At 44.0% G+C, this 21,863-nt stretch overlaps 1 protein-coding gene and 1 non-coding gene across 2 annotated transcripts in view; one reads left to right on the top strand and one right to left on the bottom strand.

The window, feature by feature from the left end:
* MAML3 (mastermind like transcriptional coactivator 3) overlaps positions 1-21,863 on the bottom strand; it is a 392,298-nt gene that overhangs the window by 160,106 nt on the left and 210,329 nt on the right. The window lies entirely within an intron of this gene.
* MIR9222 (microRNA mir-9222) lies at positions 19,380-19,456 on the top strand. Its single transcript, NR_128929.2, has one exon. It is a non-coding gene; the product is annotated as a microRNA mir-9222 (primary transcript).

Raw genomic sequence — 21,863 nt, 5'->3', positions numbered from 1 at the left:
CAAACAAACAAACAAAACCACAAAACAAAATATATCTCCCTTCCTGCTTATAACCCTGTAGTGATTTCCCTTGCCTTTAGATTAAAACCAAAATGAACCTACTTCACCTGGCTCTTTTGGTCATCATTTTAGGCTCATCTTCTTCCTTCTCAGCTTAGCATCACCTCTCCATCCCCTGCCGGACTTTTTCTATAAATCCTCCTGAAACTTCAGTTTCTTAAGTGTGCCAAGCTTTGTTCTGCTTCCAGGACTTTGGACATTTTGTTTTCTTTTCTTGGAATATACTGCTTCCCCTCCATCCTCCCTTCCCAAGGTTAACAGCTGCTCATCTTTCTGGTTGTATTTTAGACTTCACCACTCTAAGAAATCTTCTCTTAATCCACTCCCCACGGTCTTCTTTGACTCACCTATACTAGGTTGGGTATGCTGGAGTAAGTCTTTCTAAGCAACCTCTACTTCCCCATCATAGTTCCTACCATATTTTTGGGCAACTGTGTAAGTGTCTGTTTAGTGAGCTCTAGGAAGGAGGGACGACAGCTGACTTGATCACTGTGTCTGGTGGGGCTTCACCTTGTGTTCAAGTTCAGTGCAGTGGTTAATAAATAATGGCAAATTGAGTGAATGATTCTGTTGTGCAATTCATAGAGGCTAAAAGAGGTGAGCTTAAATCAGAGCAGGAAGGTTGTACCATTGACCATAAGGAATGCCTGACTTTGAGATTCTGCATCCCCAAGAATGGGATCCCATGCTTTGGATTGTGTTGTGTCTACTTAACTGGACTAATTTAAGTCAAGTTAAGAAAAGTCTTGCTAACTCTATGAATTTATAAGCCATAAACCTAATTCATCTGTCTGCCCCCTTCCTTTTTGCCAGAAAAGGTAAGTGTGTGGGACTTCTGATAAAAGCATTTGGCAGAAAGTAAGTACTGGAGAAATGCTCAGTGGGTGACAAAAGGAAGACTCGATGGGGTTAGCTGGGGTTTTCATAACTTCACAGAGTTGAGGGTAGAAGGCAGAATGCATGGGGAAGGCAGGACGAGCAGTCCTCCAGGGAAGAGAGGAGCAGGATTCCCTCGGACCCTGCACTAGGCACTCACACGTGAAACTGACCATGCCCTGGAGGAGCCCCGTGTAAAATAAAACCCATCCGGAGATGATGTAGGGATTCTAAGAAGTGCCACTTTATTGCTAGTCTCTCTTAAGTAGAGAAATCCATGTTAAAAGTAAACAGAAAAGGTCCTTGGGTGAAAATCCAGTCTAGCCCTTGTTCCTAAATCTTATATTTTTAATCACAACACCAAACACTGTCTGCGCTCACTTAGTAAAAGCCCCTGAATTGCTAAAAACAAAGCCCGAATGGGGGGGATGCACTGGAATTTAACTTCAAAGAAGATACTGGTTCAATCCTTCATATTAGGTAGACACTGTTATAAAATTACGTGCTTTATTGAACAAACCAGGAGACTGTGGTTCTGATCATAGGTATGGCAGATACTTGAATGTAGCTCCAACACAGAACGGCAAGTTCAAATATCACAGCCTCAGGGCCTGAAGGAAACAAGGTGGGGCCCTGGGCACCTCCTGAAGCGATGTTCGCCTTAAAACAAATAAGCTCTTGTCTTAAAGATGAACCTGACTTTACTTTAGAAAGTCTGGGCCCGCCATTCTGTTGTAGGGCCACAAAGTGGACGGGGCAGGATGGAGAAAATAAAGACAAACACTCTGTTCCTCAGTAGAACAGTGGCGGCCAAGACCATGGACAAGGGCAGGTCTGGCTGGGAATCACAAGTTTCACCTCTTACCAGCAGAGCAGGCCTACCTGGGTGAGGCCATAGAGGGCAGTAACATAGACACAGTAGCACTGGCCCTGTGGTCAGAATGCGTGGGTTCAAACCCAAGGCCCCCACTTAAGAGTTAAAACATATAACTGTGTCCTGGCACTTAATAACTGTTAGCTGTGATACCCACCATTAGATACTGAGTTATATGAGGGTAGGGACTTCTCTGTTTTGTTCACTAGTGAGTCCCCAGCAGCTCACAGTGGACACTTGATAAACACATGTTGAATGAATGAATCCTGGACAACATGGAACCTCTCCTGAGCCTTGGTTTCCTTATCTGCAAAATGGGTGAGTAATATGTAGCTCATACAGTTACCCTGAGGCTGAACTTAAATGAAATAACATGGAAAGCACTTAGCTTCGTGCCTGGAATCCAGTAAGCACCCATTAAACCTTAGCTATTATTATTTTTAAAATTCAGTGATACTAATAGCCACAACTACAACTGGGAGAGATTATTTTCCGGATCTCTAAGACACAGAAAGGTAGAATGACAGTATTTCTGTTTGCTAGCCTGCAAAACCCTAATGTTTTCCAAGCATCTGGTGAACCTTTTAAAATGTGAACAACAAAAATCAAATTTGCAATTCAAGCCCACGTCCAAGTGCTAATGCATTCGTGTCCTAGATTGTAAAACAGCTCCAGGTTGTGGAGGTTCAAATCAAATAGATTTCCAGCATTCGACCTGAGTGGATGCTAAGAATTTCTTTGTCCTCGAGGGCCTCAAGTTCTCTCCTGCTGGCCCCTTTAACCCAAATCTTGACATATATTTCATGTGTCAGTGTTTAAGGAATATAAAAAAGACACCACTGAAGACACTGAAGCTATGTTACGGTTTTTATATTTTGTTTAGTTGTGTCCCAAATAGCATCCCTACTGTCTCAGCACCCGCTGCTATATGGAAAGGTGGTCTGAGAGTCTGATTCTCTCCTCATGCCTCCAGGGAGGGAGAAGGAGAGTGGGCAGGTAGGGATCAAACCTGTGTGCTTGGGAAGGCTAACTAACTCACAAGCATGCTCAGCGAGCATGAGAATGGCTGACTAGCCTTAGCTGGTTGGGCTCAGTGGATAGAGCATCACCTGCGGACTGAAGGGTCCTGGGTTTGATTCTGGTCAAGGGCACGTGCCTGGGTTGTGGGCTCAATCTCCAGTAGGGGGCATGCAGGAGGCAACCGATCAATGATTCTCTCTCATCATTGATGTTTGTTTCTATCTCTCTCTCCCTCTCCCTTCCATTCTGAAATCAATTTAAAGAGAGAGAGAGAGAGAGAGAGAGAGAGAGAGAGAGAGAGAGAGAGAGAGAGAGAATGGCTGACTACACGAGGAAATGTCCTTGTGACTCCCCCACCTTTCCAGGACTCAGGTCTCAGTCTCATCCCAAATAGCCTTGTCTTAGGGAGTCCCTGGCTCTTCAGCCTTCCAACGCTATGATTTGTGCCCCCGTGGAAAAAAATCACAGGAACTTTTTATTGAGCATCAGCTTCCTTGCTCCTGGGTTACTATTACTGTAAGTGTTTTCTCCCATTAAGGGACACTATGGTGCCGGGAGCTGAAGGACACTGTTCACCCGTGCCAGTGACACTATGGGCCACATCACCTGTCAGTGACTCTGAAGGAAACAACTCCTGCTTCACACTGGCTCCAGCACCAGTCTCTGGTCTCCTCGCTGTAGCTCAATGGTGTGTGTTTCTGTGAAACTGTGGGGTGTGTGTATGTAGGAGACGGGGAGAGAGAGAGAGAGAGAGAGAGGGAGAGAGAGAGAGAGAGAAACTGAGAGAGAGAGAGAGAGAGGAGAAACTGAGAGGCTGAGAGGGTCAGAATGGTTTGGGAGGGTGACATGATTCCCAGACCAGTAGTAACATGAACAGCTGTGCTTTTGGGGTTATACCGCCCTTTCACAAAGGGCTATATTTAGTTTTCACAGCAAACCTTTGGGGTTGGTCATGTGTGGGTCCTGCTGGCTCTACAGGGAAAGGGGCAGAGCTTTGGAGGAGGTGGGATGGGGAGGGTGGATGACACCCATAACAAGGAGGAACAGGGCTAAGATTACAGCCCCCGCTGACATAGAGGGACCCCATTCCCTGAGATTCTCAGGGTCTTCTGGGTCATTATGTCCACAAAAAAGATAATCTTTCTTTCTTTAGACTTTTAGCAGTGCTAGTAAGTTAAACACACACACACACACACACACACACACACACACACACCAAAAACCAAAACAATTTCCTTCCCTCCCCAAAGCCCACACCTCTTATTGCCTTGTCCTTGATTTTGCATGAAATTGGGCATGATCATGGAGCTTGGGAATAAAGATGACACTGCTATTAATGACTACTTTAGGATGGAAGATATCGGGGTAAACTATCAAATTCCCTGTCTTCTACTCCTGATGATTCTAAGACAGGTGTTACCTTGTAATCCTGGTCTAACTCCACAGCCCACACTATACCCACATCCAGGACCACGAAACACAGCCATGCCTTCTTCTATGGCACTGACTCCAATGTGAACAGTCTGATGCTCCCTCAGACTGTTTTTAGGAACCACCCTTGATTCCACCCTCTCCCCACCACCCACACCCAATTAAACCTCAAGAACTGCCTGTCCTTATCATTAATAAATTTCAAATTCTCACCTTCCACCCCCAATGACACTATTTTAGTTCAGATCACCACTTCTCTCTTGATTTCTGCAGCAGTTCCTGAGTAGTCTCCCAGCGCCAGGCCCACCTGCCCTCCAACCCATTCTCGCATTGTGGCTGTGCTTTTCTGAATAGATGTGAGCCTGATCCAGCCCATTGCTCATCTGCAGGTCTCTGGAGCTGTCCAATGTCTTCAGCATCATCTACGTCTGGCACACAGGCCCTCCACAACCTGACCCGCTTACCTTTCCCGTCTTAGCGATCACCTCTGACCTTCTTTCCCCAACTGGCCCTCCAACACCAGTCGACTCTAAACTGTCATTATACTTAATTATCTGCAGCTCTCAGCACATACAGTGTTTATTCTCTCTCTTTCTGAGCCTTTGCATATGCAACTTCTTCATCTGACTAACTTCCTTTGTCTTCCATGAGTCAGCTTAGATATTACCTTCAGTGTAGTCTCTCGTGATAGTCTTTCCCCACAACTCCTAATAATCTTGGGAACCCTCCATGTGCTCCCAAGTCATCCTAATACACATTGTCCTATAGCTGCTTTCCTTCTCCTTCATGGGATGGTAGGAATGGATGAACCCTAAAAAGATCTCAAAAGTAACCACACTGAGCTTAAGTAATTGATCCTCAAAGCAGGCACTTGAAAATGTTGGCCTGTATAGTATTTTAGTGGCAACTGAGTAAACGTAAAATTTGTTTATGCTGGAAAAGGCTTGTGGACTGTCCCCTCCTTAATATTTTTGAGGATGGTAAGGATTCAGGGAAACTATGATGAGAACAACCAGAGAGCATATGAAGAGAATCGTGGGAGGGAAGCTGAGACTGAAACCCAGAGACCTGACGTGACATTGCTAAGGTCACACGTTTTGACACTTACGTGAACTCAAAATGCTGGCTATTTTCATAATTGAATTTTAAACTTCCATACAAAGACTTCAAGTTTTTATCCACCAAAGCACCCTACCCCCAACCAAAAATGTGAGCGAACTCCCTTCACCAACTATTAGAGACACAGCTATTTCCTAATATTTAAAGATGAACTGGAATCGCAGTTTGCAGATGCTATAGCTAATTTCGAGGCTCAAAAAGAACATTTTTGACATTTTGATCAGCTCTGGTCAAACCAGATGACTCACTGAATCGATTTTCATATGGTCATTCTCGCCTCACTCTGCCAGCAGATAACTAGCACAGGAACACATAGACAAATTCGACTTGCTTAGTTAAGGCATTCTCTGAGTGACCCAGAATACTCATTAGATATTTTAATTAGTAGAATATGAATAATGTGCAGAGCATTTTCAGAGTTGTCTCCTAGATTTCAGAGCCCTTAGAAAGGATTTTTTGAGGGTTATTAAGTGGTCCAATTTTCTGGACCACTGATTATCCAACTTTAAGTGACCTGGGATACTGTGAGAAATGCAGATTTCTTGGTCTCACTTCCACAGTTTCTGATTCAGGAGCCCAAGGTGGGGCACAGATTGGGACACAGGTGAAATGCACAGGTATCTAAAGACACTTATCAGATTTGGTCCAGAATCCCGTTTTTAGAAATTCTGAACTACATTAATAATTCTGTTCAAGTTATGACATTCTGAAGTTAATGGTTTGATTAAAAAACACACACACAAACCCGATGTCAATATAAAATGTTCCCCAGTGACCTTCTGGGACAGCTCATAGACAGGACTAGGGAACAACACTTGGGGTGAGATGCTTCCAACCCCAGAGGACCTGGAATTCTGCAGGAGCTTGCTGGATTTCTACAAGACTTTTCATGACAATGTTTATTTTTTGTATTTTAGGTTTCTCTGGGCAGGGGATATGCTAGACATTTTCCCTTTCCACGTTATACACTTGCCTTCATTTTCATGCAACGAACTGAGGGTGTGCCATGTGCCTGTGTGCTAGGTGCTGAGGGGTGGACTCATTCCCAAGAACAAAGACCACACCAGAAAGTGAACCCGTGCCAGACATGTACCAACAAAAGTTGAATAAGTTTGTCTTAAGGAGATCTATGTGAAGGATAGAGCGACACACAAGAATGTAGCAACCTATCCCAGCTCCTGAGGTCTCCCTCATCAGCCTTATACACTGCTAACATTATGTCAGAGAGGAAGGAACTTTACTACACAATAAAATTCATGTGGATAAACACACACACACACACACACACACACACACACACACACACACACACACACACACACTAGGTTCCCCGAGAGCCAAGAGTTTAAAACCTCTATTTTGATCATCCCAGAACACAGATTCTCCAAACCTGGTCAGTGGGCAATGCTGGGTCACTGGAGGGGATGTCTGTCAGCCTCAAGCAGTTAGAAATCTCCACCCTGTAATGCTCCAGGAAGAAAAGGCTCATCTGAACAGGGGCCTCACCTCCTAATGGGCGTCTGAAACCTCAGCTACAGAGGCCCATGGAAATGCAGGGGCACCGCTGAGCCCCCAGCCCAGGGAGGACTCTGAGGTTATTCTTAGAAATGACCATGATCCTTTTCCTTTCGGCTAAGAGTCAGATTTAAAGCTCTATTCCCAAGTAGTCTCAGGAATATACAAGAGGGCTGTCCCTCTCTTCAGTGTTGGGAGCATGAATGCTCACCTAACTCCAGCTGTGGGTACCAGAGTAAGGTCCCCTTTAAAAGCATTTTGAATCTTTTTCGGGTGTGGCTGAAACCTCAGGTACGCTTTGATCCTTTAGTTACTTTTAAACGTGTCATCAGCACCAGTTAAATGCACAATAACTATTGAGAATGGATCCTAAAACATCAGCAGAGGCATTTGAGCTGCTGGCATTTACAACTGGCGGGTTCCAAGGTCTCTTCAAATCTCCATATTTCCAAATACATAAATGTTCGCACAGGCGTGTGGCTTTCTCTGAACTGAATGAATAAACTGTATTTTCACCATCAGTCATGTGAATCCTGTGGACTCTTTATATCTCAAGTTGTAAAGTTTTTCATGAGCTCTGTACACGTAGTTTAAATCAGTGTTTGAACAAGATTATGAACTCATTAAAACTGAGACAGCTATTTCTGCAAATGCCAAGGATATACGATTTTCAAACCTCACAATATTTTCAGTAGAAAGCGCTACACTTCTAAGTTTTTATCAGAGAATCTGATTCACTGCTTACTAAATATTTCAGGACATTCATGTCACTTAAGATTCTAATTGGCTGAGGACTTACCATGTACCAGGCATCAAGCTAAATGCTTTACATGTATTACCTTGATTAATTCTCACAATAACCCAGAGAGGACAGGAGTGTGTCCCAGGGCCCAGAGCTGAGCTCTCCTCCATCCCGCTTGCTTCTCCACTCCGTGCTCCCACCCACTCTGCTGTTCCGCGCCTGCCGACTCCTGTCCTGATCAAACGTGAGCGAACCTTGCTTAGAAATTCTGAAAAAGTGTTTTCCACGCCTGTGTCGTGACAGCCTGGGAGGATGTGTTCCTGTCTTTGAGTCAGATCTGCCTGATTCACAGAAAAGCGTGCTCCTCTACGAGGGAGGATGTCACTGTGCAGATTTAGCATGTGTTTGAGGCGTGATGAGAGCGGCAGCCCTGAACGCTCCAGGAGGCGGCAGCTGCGTGCACCCCGGTGGCAGCCCCTGCGCCGGGTAGCTCTCCGCGGGAAAAGCTCCACTGAGCTCTGCAGTTGCCAACATCTGAACCCGGAGCGGCTCTGCCTTTTCATCTCCATAAGCACACACACATATTACATTCCATTTATTTTTAAGAACAAGAAACAATTTCCTCAGGAATATCTCCTGATATCGTTTACTAAAAGTCATGCATACATTATCCATTCAAACACGCCTGTAGCGTGACCTTGTATTACAACCCGAGATTCCTAATGGGGTTTTATTTAGAGCTGTAAAGAAAGGACGGTGAAGGGGGCGGGTGAGGAAAGAGGGGAAAACCAGAGGGAGGAAGAGGGCAAATGAGAAGATCACATCTCATCTGCACCGTTCGCAGCTGGAGACGTACACCAGCCGCACACACCGAAGAACAGGCATGTTGGAACTAAGCTCCAGATTTCGATTTGTTTATTTTCTGGGAGGAGGGAGGCGGGAGGGAGAGACACTTCAGGGAAGGCTGAGTACTTTTCTCTCCCTTGGGTAGGAATCAAGAATATTTTAATTTCACTGTTTACTCAAAACGTCCCTGATTTTCAACGAGAAATTCTCATTTCTGTTGGCAGCCCCTTCCAGGAGCGTCTCCACGGCCCGGAAGCCCTGTTCCCGCACAGGGGGGCACAGCGCCCAGTGCCCAGACCCGACACTGCTTTTGCATAAAATCCCAGCACGTGTTTATCTCCCTTTGGCAAACAACAGTATTGAAATAAGATGGCCTAGTCTATAAAAAGCCTCCTGTTTCCCTCAAAGAGGTCAGACATTGCTCTTCCTTGTGAGTTGCAGTTTGCATAAAGCAAAGCTAAGAGCTGCCTGCTGGAAAAGAAGTCCTCTCTCTCTCTCTCTCTCTCTCTCTCTCTCTCTCTCACACACACACACACACACACACACACCATCTTAGTGAGTGAGCAAATAGGATAAGGACATAGAATAGCGTCTTTCTAGAAGGCAGCTGATTCCCAGACCTCCATTCCACAGTAGCATGTTTTTACCCCAAAGCTGGAAGCGAAGGGACTTGTACCAGCAAGGGGACTGCCATATTGACACATGTCTTCAGTAACTTTGTTCACAAACAGGGGAAAGGCAGAGCTAGAGGATTTTCCTCTCCAGGATGAATCACCGGTGGGTGAAGATGACCACACACAGACAGGCACGTTCTCACAATCAGGCAGACGTGGGTGTGATTGAACCGGCTCCACGCACTCAGTCCACGCACAGCCGAGCTAGGGAGGCTGTCGCAGAGCTTTTAATCTGTGGGGAGAAGCTGCTCAGCTCCATCCTACCAGCTGAAATTCATTTTTCAGAAGAAATTAGACCAAGGTACTGTTGTTATAGCAACAGTCAGAGTCACTTACACAGCCACTTCCCTACAACCTCACCCTGAATTCTGTGGGCAGCGATTTCAATTATGCACAGGGAGTGACCAAGGCTGAGCCTGGGTGGACCCTTTCCCAGCCTTTTATGGAGAGGAAGGCTAAATCCTCTCTGTCCAACTGGGACTGAGAAGACAGGACTTGACCGTGTCCCACAGAGCTCTCCCGTCTGGACAGTCCAGGAGCAGTGATGATGTTCTCATCCTGGGTGGGAAATGGACACGTGACCTGAATTTCTTAAGGTTAACCAAATACTGACCATTTCAGAATGGGAATTTCCAGTGAGGATGTTAGTGTTGGCAATCACCATATATTCTGAAATGTTTCCATTATTTTAGCCCTCTAGGACTTTATTCTCGGTGGTGTGGCATTCCTAATATAATAGTGCACTCCGACCCCTGAAAACAACCATCAGCTCCAAAATGCCCCTTTCCTGACGATGTGTGTTCACCACTGAACCTTTATGGCCAATAGCTTTCCAAAGGAGTCAGCAATGTCGTCGTCTACAGTCACCCCAGGGGTATGTCAAGGTGCTAAAAATGAAGCCAGCGCTCACGACTAATGTTGCGGGCTTAATCGTGTCCTCTCCAAACTCATAGGTTGAAGCTCTAACCGCCGGTAACTTTATTTGTGACTTAATTTGGAGAGAGGGTCTTCAAAGAAGTTATTAAAATACAGCGAGGTCATTAGGGGTTGGGCCCTAATATAATCTGACTAGTGACCTTAGAAGAAGAGACTAGGGCACAGGCACACAGAGGGAAGACTATGTGGAGACACAGGGTTAAGACAGCCCTCTGCAAGCCAAGCACAACGGTCTCAGAAGAAACCAACCCTGCTGACACCTTGATCCTGGCCTTCTGGTCTCCAGAGCTGTGAGGAGACACACTTCTGCTGTTTGAGCCTCCCCGCACCGTACTCCCCTGTCTGTGACTTTGTCACGGCAGCCCGAGAAGATGAACACCACTCCTAACCTGGTTGAAATGTATCCCTGTCCTCCCTCAGTGGCTTACACAGATGAGGCACTCAATGACTCTTCTGAAGGACTATGCTGCACAAATGTGGTTCATGCTTTGATTCAACGAACAGAACATCAACTGTGTGCCGGGGTCTGTACCATGCACTAAGGATGCACCAGTGAATCAGATTCAGTCCCTGACCTCAAGAGCCTTCGGAGCTGAGGGGAAGCAGCAGGTGAGCTCTGACGAGGGTGCCTGTGCTGTGGGAGCATGAAGGAGAGGGGTGCCACAGTGCAGGTGAGGTAAGGCCTCCTGCAGGGACTGTATGTAAGCTGAGGCTTGCAGTGTTCACCTTGAGGTGAAGACGCCAGAGGAGGAAGAAAGTGTGGCTTCTAGGTGAATGCCCCTGGCTCGAGCCAGAGTGCAAGGGGGAAGCGCTGAGAAATGAGGCTGGAGAAATGAGAGCTATGTAAGTCCTGAAGGGCTTGTCTGCCTTGGGAAGAAGTGTGGATTTTATCCAGAGGCTCTGGGAAGCGCGACAGGAATAATGGTCACTTGCGATGCTAACTGCTGATTTGATAATGACAGAAATTGGTTGCCAAAGGTAAAATATTTGACGTGATCTGTATTAGCCAGCTCCGGCCGCCATAACAAAACACCGCAGTCGGGATGGCTAAAATAACAATGGACATTTATTTTCTCACAGTTCTGGAGGCTGGAAGTCCATGACCAAGGTGTTTGTATGTCTGGTTTCTCCTGAGGCTCCTCTTCTTGGCTTGCAGATGTGCCCTCACGTGGCTTTTCCTCTGTGTGGGTGCATCCCTGGTATCTTCATGTGTGTCCAAACTTTCTCTTTTTATAAGGACACCAGTCAGATTGGATAAAGGCCACCTTAGTGTCCTCATTTGAACTTAACCACCTCTTAAAAGGCCTACCTCCAAATATAGTCATGGTCTGAGGTACTGAGGGTTAGGGCTTCAACACAGGCATTTTGGGGGAGGACACGATTCAGCCCATAACATGACCTACTATCATTCCTGCATGGCTGACTAAGCAAATGGCTAAAGCTATCCTTGACTTATAAATCAATACGACACAGACTTGGTCTTAAGGCAAGTTAGCTCAACAATTGCTACTTGGTCCAGAGCTTAACTATATGTAATTTTTATTTTTTTGTTACTCTGTTTTTCATTGCTTCTAAAGAGAGAGGAGAGCGTGGGGGAGAGAGAGGAGAGAAAAGAGAGAGAGAAAAAAAACATCGATGTGAGAGAGAAACATCAATTGGTTGCCTTCCGTACTCACCCTGAAACCTGGGTGTGTGCCCTGACCGGGAATCAAACCAGTGACCCTTGGGTGCTCGGGATGAGGCTCTAACCTATTGACCCACACCAGCCAGGGCAATAATATATATATTTTAAAAAGTGTTTGTTTCCCAGTTTTAATCCCAAATTCAAAATACACTTCACACTCACCCCTTAACTATCAGCAAAGATGTGTAGTTGGAGATGACTCTAAGCAAAACTTCGAGTAGGCAGAAGGAGCCTGTCATGATTTAGGAAGGCTCTGAATAATGACTATTTGTTCCCTGAGGCTTAGTATGTGTTACTTTACATGGATAATCCACCTGACCTCAGAGAGACACGCAGAGAGTCTAGGGCAGTAACACAATTCAGAGGAAGCACAAGGAATGATGGTCAGGATTTCCTGCTCGGGCCCCATGGCCCCCGCCCCATGCAATAAATCACTTTGCCAGGAACAGGTTCAGAGTTTGTCAATGTTCTGTTCCAATTGTGGTGCACTGTAAATGTACTGTAACAATGGAGAGCCAGAAGTATGTATTTCAGTGGTTTTATCTTTCTTACCTAGCCATCCAGATATTATTTATGCAGTTTCCATTATAATGCTATAGTTAAGTTTGCATAGTATTTTCTGTAACTGCCTATTTTTGCATGGTTGTGGCTCTCTAAAACTCCCCTGGGACAGAATTTTTTTCACCTTGGTCTCAGTTTCAAAATAAACTTTTTTTTTTTTGTGTGTGTATTTGTGAAAGCAAATGACTTTAGGGATCTTTTTGAATTATGTAAAAGAAAAGAGGATTTTTACTGCAATAAATATGTTGTTACCCTCTGTCCAATCAAACACCGTAAATCAAAAAAAGAGCTGAACATAAAGGCATCAAGCAAGGCAATGTAATAGATTTCACTGAGCACAACCCATCCTGCCAGATTTGACTAAATAAGGTTTGCATTCACATGCTTATCAGTATTTAAAAATACCCTGAGTGTACAGAACAGAAAATGTCAGGCACTTGAAAAGCAAAAATATGCATGTGGCATTGTCCACATCTCACTAAGACACAGCAACTAAACGAACTTAATGATGTGATTGGGCAGCAGTTACTTAACCTCTCTGGACCCCGTTTCCTCAATTATAAAATGAGGGGGCTGGGCTACCCGATCTCCAAGCTTGTTCCAGCTCTAACAGAGTCTCTATTTGGACTCTGGATTCAAATCAATGACTCACTTTCAAAACCACCCTGGAAGGCACTATTAACTCGATGGACAGCTGAACTTGGCAGGTCGCTTCTGAGTAACTAAGACCCTCCTTTGAAGCCAGAGAGCAAGAGTTCACTACAGTCTTCTGCAAAAGTTTCTTGGTTTTAGTGAGTTTGGAAGAAAAATTATACCTAAATCGTAATCACAAGAATCTTAAAGAACACAGAAACCCAACTGTGTAAACTGCATGGTTCGTTTAAGAGAATTTTTTACTTTATGGCTGTCTACATGGTGTCAGGTGCCAAGCAGGGTGCAGAGGGTGTGAAAGATGCACAAGACCCCCCCTTCTTTCAAAGAAATTCAGAGCTTGTTCCACATTTTCATTTTGTTACGTGTCTATGGGAAAATATCTTTGTTATGCATAACACTTGTCAGACATTGACAACAGTGATGCTTCCATTCCAACAGTGACTACAATTTGGCCACGTTGACTAACTTATAGAACGGTGCATGGCTCTTCTCCATCTCCACCATGAATGGCTTTGATTAAATGGCCTTGAAGTACATGAAGAGCCTGAATGTGCTAGCTTGTGTATTAGGTGCTGGACCAGGTTACAAGTAGGAGCTGTCCACCTTTACTGAGCATTCATTACTGCATGTTTGACTTAGAAGAGGCCGTTGGTTGTGGGCCTAATCCTAGGCTCAGAGTCAGGAGCCCTGGGTCCTGAAATGACTTCTCTCCTGACCAAGCTTTGCCTACCGTGAAAGTTAGTCAACTATTCTCTACCTCCATTTTTACCTGGACAAAATAATTTCTAAGATCCCTTATAAAGCTAAGAGCCTAGAGTTGTATGATCTCTCCAGATGCATATAGATATAGTTGGAAGATAAACCAACTGGCATTTTAGGTTTTTTTCTTACCTTTCAAAAATATGTAACTAATTTCTAAATTTGAAAGAATGAAAAAGGTTTTTATCTATAGTTGTTTATATGTATTATGTCATAAAACCAGGTTAATTCAATTCCTGCTAATTTTGCCTTTAGCTGTAACTTGGCTAAGGGCCAACCTGATATTTATCCTTATGTACAAAAAAGGAGCTTACCATGTGAAAGAATAGGTATAATAAAGAATATAAGGAGAATGCTCAACCTACTTAAGACAGAAATAGATCTCAAGAACTCAAGGACTCAAGAGACTCAAATTTAAATAAACAATTGATACAAGTATTATGAATTCTTCTCATATATTAATTAAAGTGGTTCCCCCAGGATGTTTATTTACTAACAGTTTGAGAGCCTACTTTGAATTGCAGTTGTTACTTTTAAATATATTGCATGTAGTATACATTTACTACTAGACTTCAATTCAGATTTTTCTCAATTCAGGCAGCTGTTTGCTCACATTAGTTTAAATTAGGGGGAGTCTATTGTATTCATAAACTCTTCATCTAAATGGCAGAAATTATGACTATAAAATTCGCCTTTAGGTTTGTTGGAAAAGCTGCAGTTTAACTTCTAGTCTGAGATTCGTAAGGAATGAAATGGAATGATTAATGTCCATTACTGATTTCTTACAGCTGCAACTTATCAGAATATGTATACGCTAATACTGTACCCATGGTAATTATCTCATTACTATGAAGTGTCACAGAAACACATTATGCAGAGTACAAGTTGAATCACATTTAGCAATTTCTTTTTATGTTTGAAACCCAGAAGCTGAGTGTTCTCTAACAGTGGGGCTTTGCATGGGAGTTGGGGGCTCAGCATGGCAGTCATGCGCTGGAGCTGGGGTTTCCTGGAAGAAATATAGCCAGGTTTGTGACTGGTCACTCTTTTAAACTTTTCTGTACCTCAATTCTTACTTTGAAAATGGGCATATTCATGTGTGACCCCCTACTATACCTCATGGGCAGGATTAAGCAGATTAAGTCTATAAAACAGCTGGTCACCAGGAGGAAAGGCATTAAGGAAGTCACTCAGCCTACTGCAGTGGTGACTTCTCTAACTGCATGAATATCTAATGAACAGGTACACACACTTGTCATTTCTATGGAGCTTTTCATGCAAGCATCTCACCATGATTTAAAGAAATTCATGGCAACAATTATCAGAGATCTGGGAAGCATCAGCTCATTGCCCAGAGAGGGTGAGGCTCAGCAGCTCAGTTTTGAACATCATAGTGTCCAAGAGCAGTGGCATATCCCACCAACCTGAAGATAGGATTTTAGAAATAAGGGGATGATTTTTTGAGAGTCTTCTGTACGTATATATGAGGCGTCCTAAACAATGGAAGCGCAACAACTCCCTAAGAAAGTGAACATGTAGTTGGAGATGGGTCCTGTTAATTAGATGAGAGAAGTCAGCAAAGAGACAAAGAAATAGTATCAGTGAGAGATCAAAATAAAGCACTTTCAATAAAGCAGGACAAAATGAAGAATAATTTGTGGTCAAATTCCCAGTGTCAGTTGTAGCTTTGAAATGAGAACTGATACCATTAGATTAGTATCAGAGCAATTCACTGGGGATGTAGCCAGGGGGTCCTCTAGGACACCCAGCAGCATCAGTATCACCTGGGAACTTGTTAGAAATGCACACTCTCTAGCCAGTCACCAGACTTCCTGAACTCTGAGGATGGGGCCCAGAATCCGTGTTTTAACAAGCCTCCAAGGTGATTCTCATGACTTTGAGAATCCTTGTTCAAGGACAATGCTGTGTGCCCAACAGGACTCATGGAGATGGTGGACGTGTTCTGTACCTACACTGTCCAACACCTGGGCCTCTGGCCGCATGTGGCTGGAAATGTGCTCCCAAGGAATTGAAGTTTAAATTTTATTAATTTTAATTAAATTGAAAACAGCTACATGTCACTAGGGGCTACTTTACTGGATAGTGAAGCTCTAGAACTGTGCTGCAAACGAATGCCTGGTTTTGGGTCAGTAACAGAAGCAAATAGTGAAGAATGGAGATACTGGGTGTGACTCTTCTGTATAAGAAATTTTGTTTGGACAATCAGGAGGGAAAAAAGGCATCATAGCTTGAATGTCAGGAGATGAAATAAAGGTTTCTCTAGAAAAGGAAGGAAGGAAGAAAGGAAGGAAGGAAGGAAGGAAGGAAGGAAGGAAGGAAGGAAGGAAGAAAGGAAGATGAAAAATTGTGTTGGAAATGTCTAATTGTGGTAAAAGACCCATAAGATAAAATTTACCATCTTAACTATTTTCAGGGTACAGTTCAAGGGTATTAAGTACAATCACATTCACACCATCCATCTCCCGAATCTCTTCATCTTGCAAAACTGAAACTCTATACTCATTAAATAGCTCCTATTCTCCCTCCTCTCAGGCTGTGGCAACCAGCATTCTACTTTCTGTCTCTATGAATTTAACTACTACAGGTATGTCATATAAGTGGAATCATATAGTATTTGTCTTTTTATTACTAAACTATTTCATTTAGCATAATCTCCTCAAGGTTATCCATGGTGTAGCATGTCAGAATCTCCTCCCCTTTTAAGGCTGAATAATATTCTGTTACACACACACACACACACACACACACACACACACACACACTAGAGGCCTGGTGCAAGAAATTCGTGCATTGGCGGTGGGGGGCTGTCCCTCAGCCCAGCCTGCACCCTCTCCAATCTGGGATCCCTCTCAGAATCCAGGACTGCAGGCTCCTAACTGCTTGCCTGCCTGCCTGCCTGCCTGAATGCCCTTAACCACTTCTGCCTGCCAGCCTGGTCACCCCCTAATTGCTCCCCTGCTGGCCCGATCGCCCCCAACTGCCCTTCCCTGCCAGCCTGATTGTCCCCAACTGCCCTCCCCTGCTGGCCTGATGGCCTCCAACTGTCCTCCCCTGCCGGCCTGGTCACCCCAAACTGCCCTCCCCTGCTGGCCTGGTTGCCCCCAAGTGTCCTCCCCTGTAGGCCTGGTCACCCTCAACTGCCCTCCCCTGCAGGCCTGGTTGCCCCCAAGTGCCCTCCCCTGCCGGCCCGATTGCCCACAACTGCCCTCCCCTGCTGGCCCATTTGCCCCCAGCTGCCCTCCCCTGCTGGCCTGTTTGCCCCCAGCTGCCCTCCCCTGCCAGCCTGATCACCCACAACTGCCCTCCCCTGCTGGCCATCTTGTGGCAGCCATCTTGTGATGACATGAGGGCATCATGCGAGGGCGCAAGGACCACCGAGGCTTTTATTAGTGTGTGTGTGTGTGTGTGTGTGTGTGTCTGTGTGTGTGTGTGTGTGTGTGTGTGTATCACTCATTTGATGGACATTTAGATTGTTCTATCTCTTGGCTATTGTGGATAGTGCTGCTTTGAACATGGGCTTGCATATCTCTTGAGACCTTGCTTTTATTTCTTTTTTTAATATATTTTTTTATTGAGGTATTATATGTGTACATATCTTACCATTACCCTCCCCCACCCCACACCCACTCATGCCCTCACCCCCCAGAGTTTTGTGTCCATTGTTTATGCTTATATGCATGCATACAAGTCCTTCGTTTGATTTCAAAACTCCCCCACCTCTCCCTAACTTTCCCCCTGTAATTTGAAAGTCTGTTTGATGCTTTACTGTCTCTGTATCTATCTTTTTGTTCATCACTTTATAATGTTCTTTACTATCCATAAATGAATGAGATCATGTGGTATTTTTCTTTCATTGACTGGCTTATTTCACTTAGCATTATGTTCTCCAATTCCATCCAGGTTGCTGCAAATGATGAGAATTCCTTCTTTTTTATGGCAGCATAGTATTCCATTGTGTAGATGTACCACAGTTTTCTGATCCAGTCATCTGCTGATGGGCACCTAGACTGTTTCCAAATCTTAGCTATTGTAAATTGTGCTGCTATGAACATAGTGGTGCATATATCCTTTCTGATTGGTGTTTCTAGTTTCTTCGAAACTAGATCACCAACTTACACCATACACAAAAATAAACTCAAAATGGATACAGGACTTAAACATAAGACGGGAAACCATAAAAATACTAGAGGAATCTACAGTAACAAAATCTCAGACATATGCCAAAAGAACTTCTTCACTGACACTGCCCCTAGGGCAATGGAAGCTAAAGAGAAAATTAACAAATGGGACTACATCAAAATAAAAAGCTTTTTTACAGCAAAAGAAACAATCAACAAAACAACAAGAAAGCCCACTGCATGGGAGAACATATTTGCAAATGCTATCACTGATAAAGGTTTAATCTCCAACATCTACAGGCAGCTTATGCAACTTAATAAAAGGAAGATAAATGATCCAATAAAAAAATGGGCAACAGACCTAAACAGAATATTTTCAAAAGAAGACAGAAGGAAGGCCAAGAGACACATGAAAACATGTTCAAAGTCACTTATTATCCGAGAGATGCAAATCAAAACAACAATGAGGTACCATCTCACACCTGTCAGAATGGCTATCATCAACAAATCAACAAACGACAAGTGTTGGCGAGGATGCGGAGAAAAAGGAACCCTCATGCACTGCTGGTGGGAATGCAGACTGGTGCAGCCACTGTGGAGAACAGTATGGAGTTTCCTCAAAAAACTGAAAATGGAACTCCTATTTGACCCAGTAATCCCACTCCTGGGAATATATCCGAAGAGACCTTGCTTTTAATTCCTTTGGGTAGATACCCAGAAGGAGAACAACTAAATCATAAGGTAGTTCTATTTTTAGTTTTTTGAGGAACCTCCATACTGTTTCCCATAGTGGGTGTACCATTATACATTCCCAATGAAATACTTGTTTTTGAGACAATGAAGAATGGCACATCTGAGACATCAAAAGAATGATCTAAAGACAAATGTGAGAAAGAGATATGTTGAAATGTGGTGTGTGTGTGTGTGTGTGTGTGTGTGTGTGTGTGTGTGTGTGTAACAAGGAGGTTTGGCTCCAATAATTTCCATTTTCTCACTGATATCAATGCAAGGACCTCACCTCCAAGGAAAAAACACAGCTGAGGAGGAAAGACCAAGGGTTGAGGAGAGAAGTGAAAGAAGGTTCTGTAGAGTTGGTCCATTATAAAAGAGGGACAGGGACACTTTCTTAGGGCTCAGAAGCAAAGGTGTAGCTACTGTCATGGGACTGAATTGCATTCCTACAAAAAAGACATGTTGAAGTCTTACCCCCAGGACCTCAGAATGTGACTTTATGTGGAAGCAGAGTCACTGCAGATGTAATTGGTTAAGATGAGGTCATACAGCAGTAGAGTAGGCTCCTAACGCAACATGAGTGACATCATTCTTAGAAGACGGCCACGTGAAGACATGGAGACACAGAGGGAGAACACCATGATGCTACAGAGGCAGAAAGTGGAGTCATGCAGGTGCAAGCCCAGGATGCCTAAGAACTCCAGTGAACCTTCAGGAAGAGTTGAGGAAGGGTTCCATGCAGAGTCTGAGGAGCATGGCCTTGGTGTCACCTTGATTTTGGACTTCTAGCCTCCAGGGCTGTGAGACAATCAATTTCTGGTGTTTTAAGCCACCCAGACCGTGGTGCTTTGTTATGGAAGCCTTAGGAACTAATACACCTGCAGAGCATAAATCTGCAACAAGCCAAGGTCATTCCACACCAAGGCCAAAATGAGTATTTCCGAATTAAGGTGCGTCCCACCTATGAGCAATATGCTTTCTGACAAACTGGGATAATACAGATGCTCCCAGACTTACGATAGGGTTATGTCCCCATTAACCTGTTGTAAGTTGAACGTATTATAAGTCAAAAATGCAGTTAATACACCTGACCTACTGAAAGAACATCATAGCTTAGCCTGGCCTACCTTAATGTGCTCAGAGCACTTACATTAGCCTACAGTTGGGCAAAATCATCCAGCTGCTGCCGTCCAGCATCACAAGCATTGTACCAGGTATCGTTAGCCCGGGAAAGATCAATATTCAATATTCAAAGTACAGTTTCTACTGAATGTTATTGCTTTTGCACCATCGTGGACTCTAAATTGCAATTTGGACTATCATTCAGTCAGGGACGTCTGCATAGAATTAGTCAATGTAAGTCCTATTTTGAATCATAGTCCTTACTAAAGGTTTTCTTTTTGTCTTTCATAGACACAGATGGGGCATGCATATGAACACGTTAAACTGTATGTTTCCAAGAACCAAGAGGGGAAAAGACCTCTCAGTACCTTAGGGAAGGAGCATGTGGAGTAGACATGGGCAAGCCATGCCTTAGCTCTGTCATTACCTGGAAGTTCTTCTGAATTTTATTTCACCCACATTTGGCCCTTCATTCTTTTATTTTTTTTTTTTTCTGGATTAGACTTCTCAGTATGGCTCTTGCTTCCCTTATAAAAATCAAAGACTTTTCTCATTTTAAAAAAGGCTAAATTTGTCTGCTTTGGCTGATGTTCATCTTTGTCCTAAGTGCCAATGATTTCAGGAAAATAGTTAACACAATTATTTTCCTACTTTGTGGGGGAAAGTCAGCATTAAGGTGATGAGTGCCAACAGAATAAGCCACTGGAGAAAAAGCCGTTGGGTTAGGGACCCCTGGGTGGGTCTCTTCCAGAGGTGGATGTGCCCAGGCTAGGAGTGCCCGGGGCCCGTGGGGTCAGCACTGCCATCGCTGCAGTGTGAGGCAAGGGCAGAATCCTTCAGCCCATCTCAACAGAAGGGGCTGGCTGGTGTACCCCGGAAGGGGAGCTCAGCTATGGCTGACATGGAAGCCATGTGGATTATTTGGGTAAGCAGAACAACCTTGAGCATCTGCCAAGTCACCACATAAGTGATAACAACAAACACAAAGACTGGCCTTTGCTGCCTAAGCTCTTCTCCCTTTAAAACATACCTCCCACATTCGTTAAAATTTACCCACATCCTACTAAAAGAGGAGGAAAAGAGCGCTAAGCTGCGGTCGTGAAGAAAAAAAAAAATCCAGAGGTAATGAAAATTTTAAATTTCTTTACAAGAAACGTATCCAGTTAACAAACTCTTCCCTTCCCCTCCCTCCCTTCCTCAGCCCCTCACATTAAATTAAAAAAAAAAAAGAAAGAAAGAAAGAAAAGAAAAAGGCATTTAGATTTTGGCTTTTCATGAAAGGCATACACTAAAAGTATCCCTGTTCCAAAAATTCCAAGGCAATTTCACAATCATAATGAAATGAGGGAGGAAATGGTTTTGTTGAGGTCTCGAAAACAGTCACCCCACGTTGCTATGTGGAATATCTTTATAAATTGTAAAGGGATTTGCAAAAATCAGTTCATTCATTCCACACACACTCACTGAGCATCATTTGTGCACCAGGCCCCATGCGAGAAGCTGGGGACACAGAGATGAATAAGACACAGGCTGCCTGGAAGAGCTCACAACAGTTATTATTATTATTCATTATAATGTGGCCAGGCTTCCATGCCCTGTTCCTACCTCCAGCCCCAGGAACCTTGATTTTAATGCACAAAGAACCATATTGTGGGAAGAAAAAAAAAAAAAGAAAGAAAGAAAGAAAATGACCACTGTAAATCCTGTAAAGGTGGCAGGTCTCTCCAGATATATAGCTACACCGTGAGCTTAGACCTCCTTTAAACTAAGGGCAGGGAAGAAAAGGACACAGCAAAACGCCTAAGCGAACAGAACCACGCCGAAGCACAGCAAACAGCTGGAACTAAATTAGGGAAATGCAAAACTAATCGGGAAAAGAAAATTATATATAGTATACAAATCAGTTAAAAAGAGAAATGGAACAAACTGGAACAGAGTCAAAAGCATCCTTCTCTCCATGTCCTTTTCAGAATTGCCCCAGATTGTCACCTGAAGAAAGACATTACCTGCAGCTCACTGGAGACTGTGAGGTTTCCCAGACAAAGAGATCCGGGTCTGGAATTGATAACCCAATTTCTACACAGTTTGGCTTGAACTCAGAGGAGCCAACTCGAATCGA

Source organism: Eptesicus fuscus, chromosome 6 (assembly GCF_027574615.1).
Source record: "Eptesicus fuscus isolate TK198812 chromosome 6, DD_ASM_mEF_20220401, whole genome shotgun sequence".
In the NCBI taxonomy this organism is placed as follows: Eukaryota; Metazoa; Chordata; class Mammalia; order Chiroptera; family Vespertilionidae; genus Eptesicus; species Eptesicus fuscus.
Note: the sequence above shows the minus strand (reverse complement) of the source record. Positions and strands in the feature narration are given on the sequence as shown.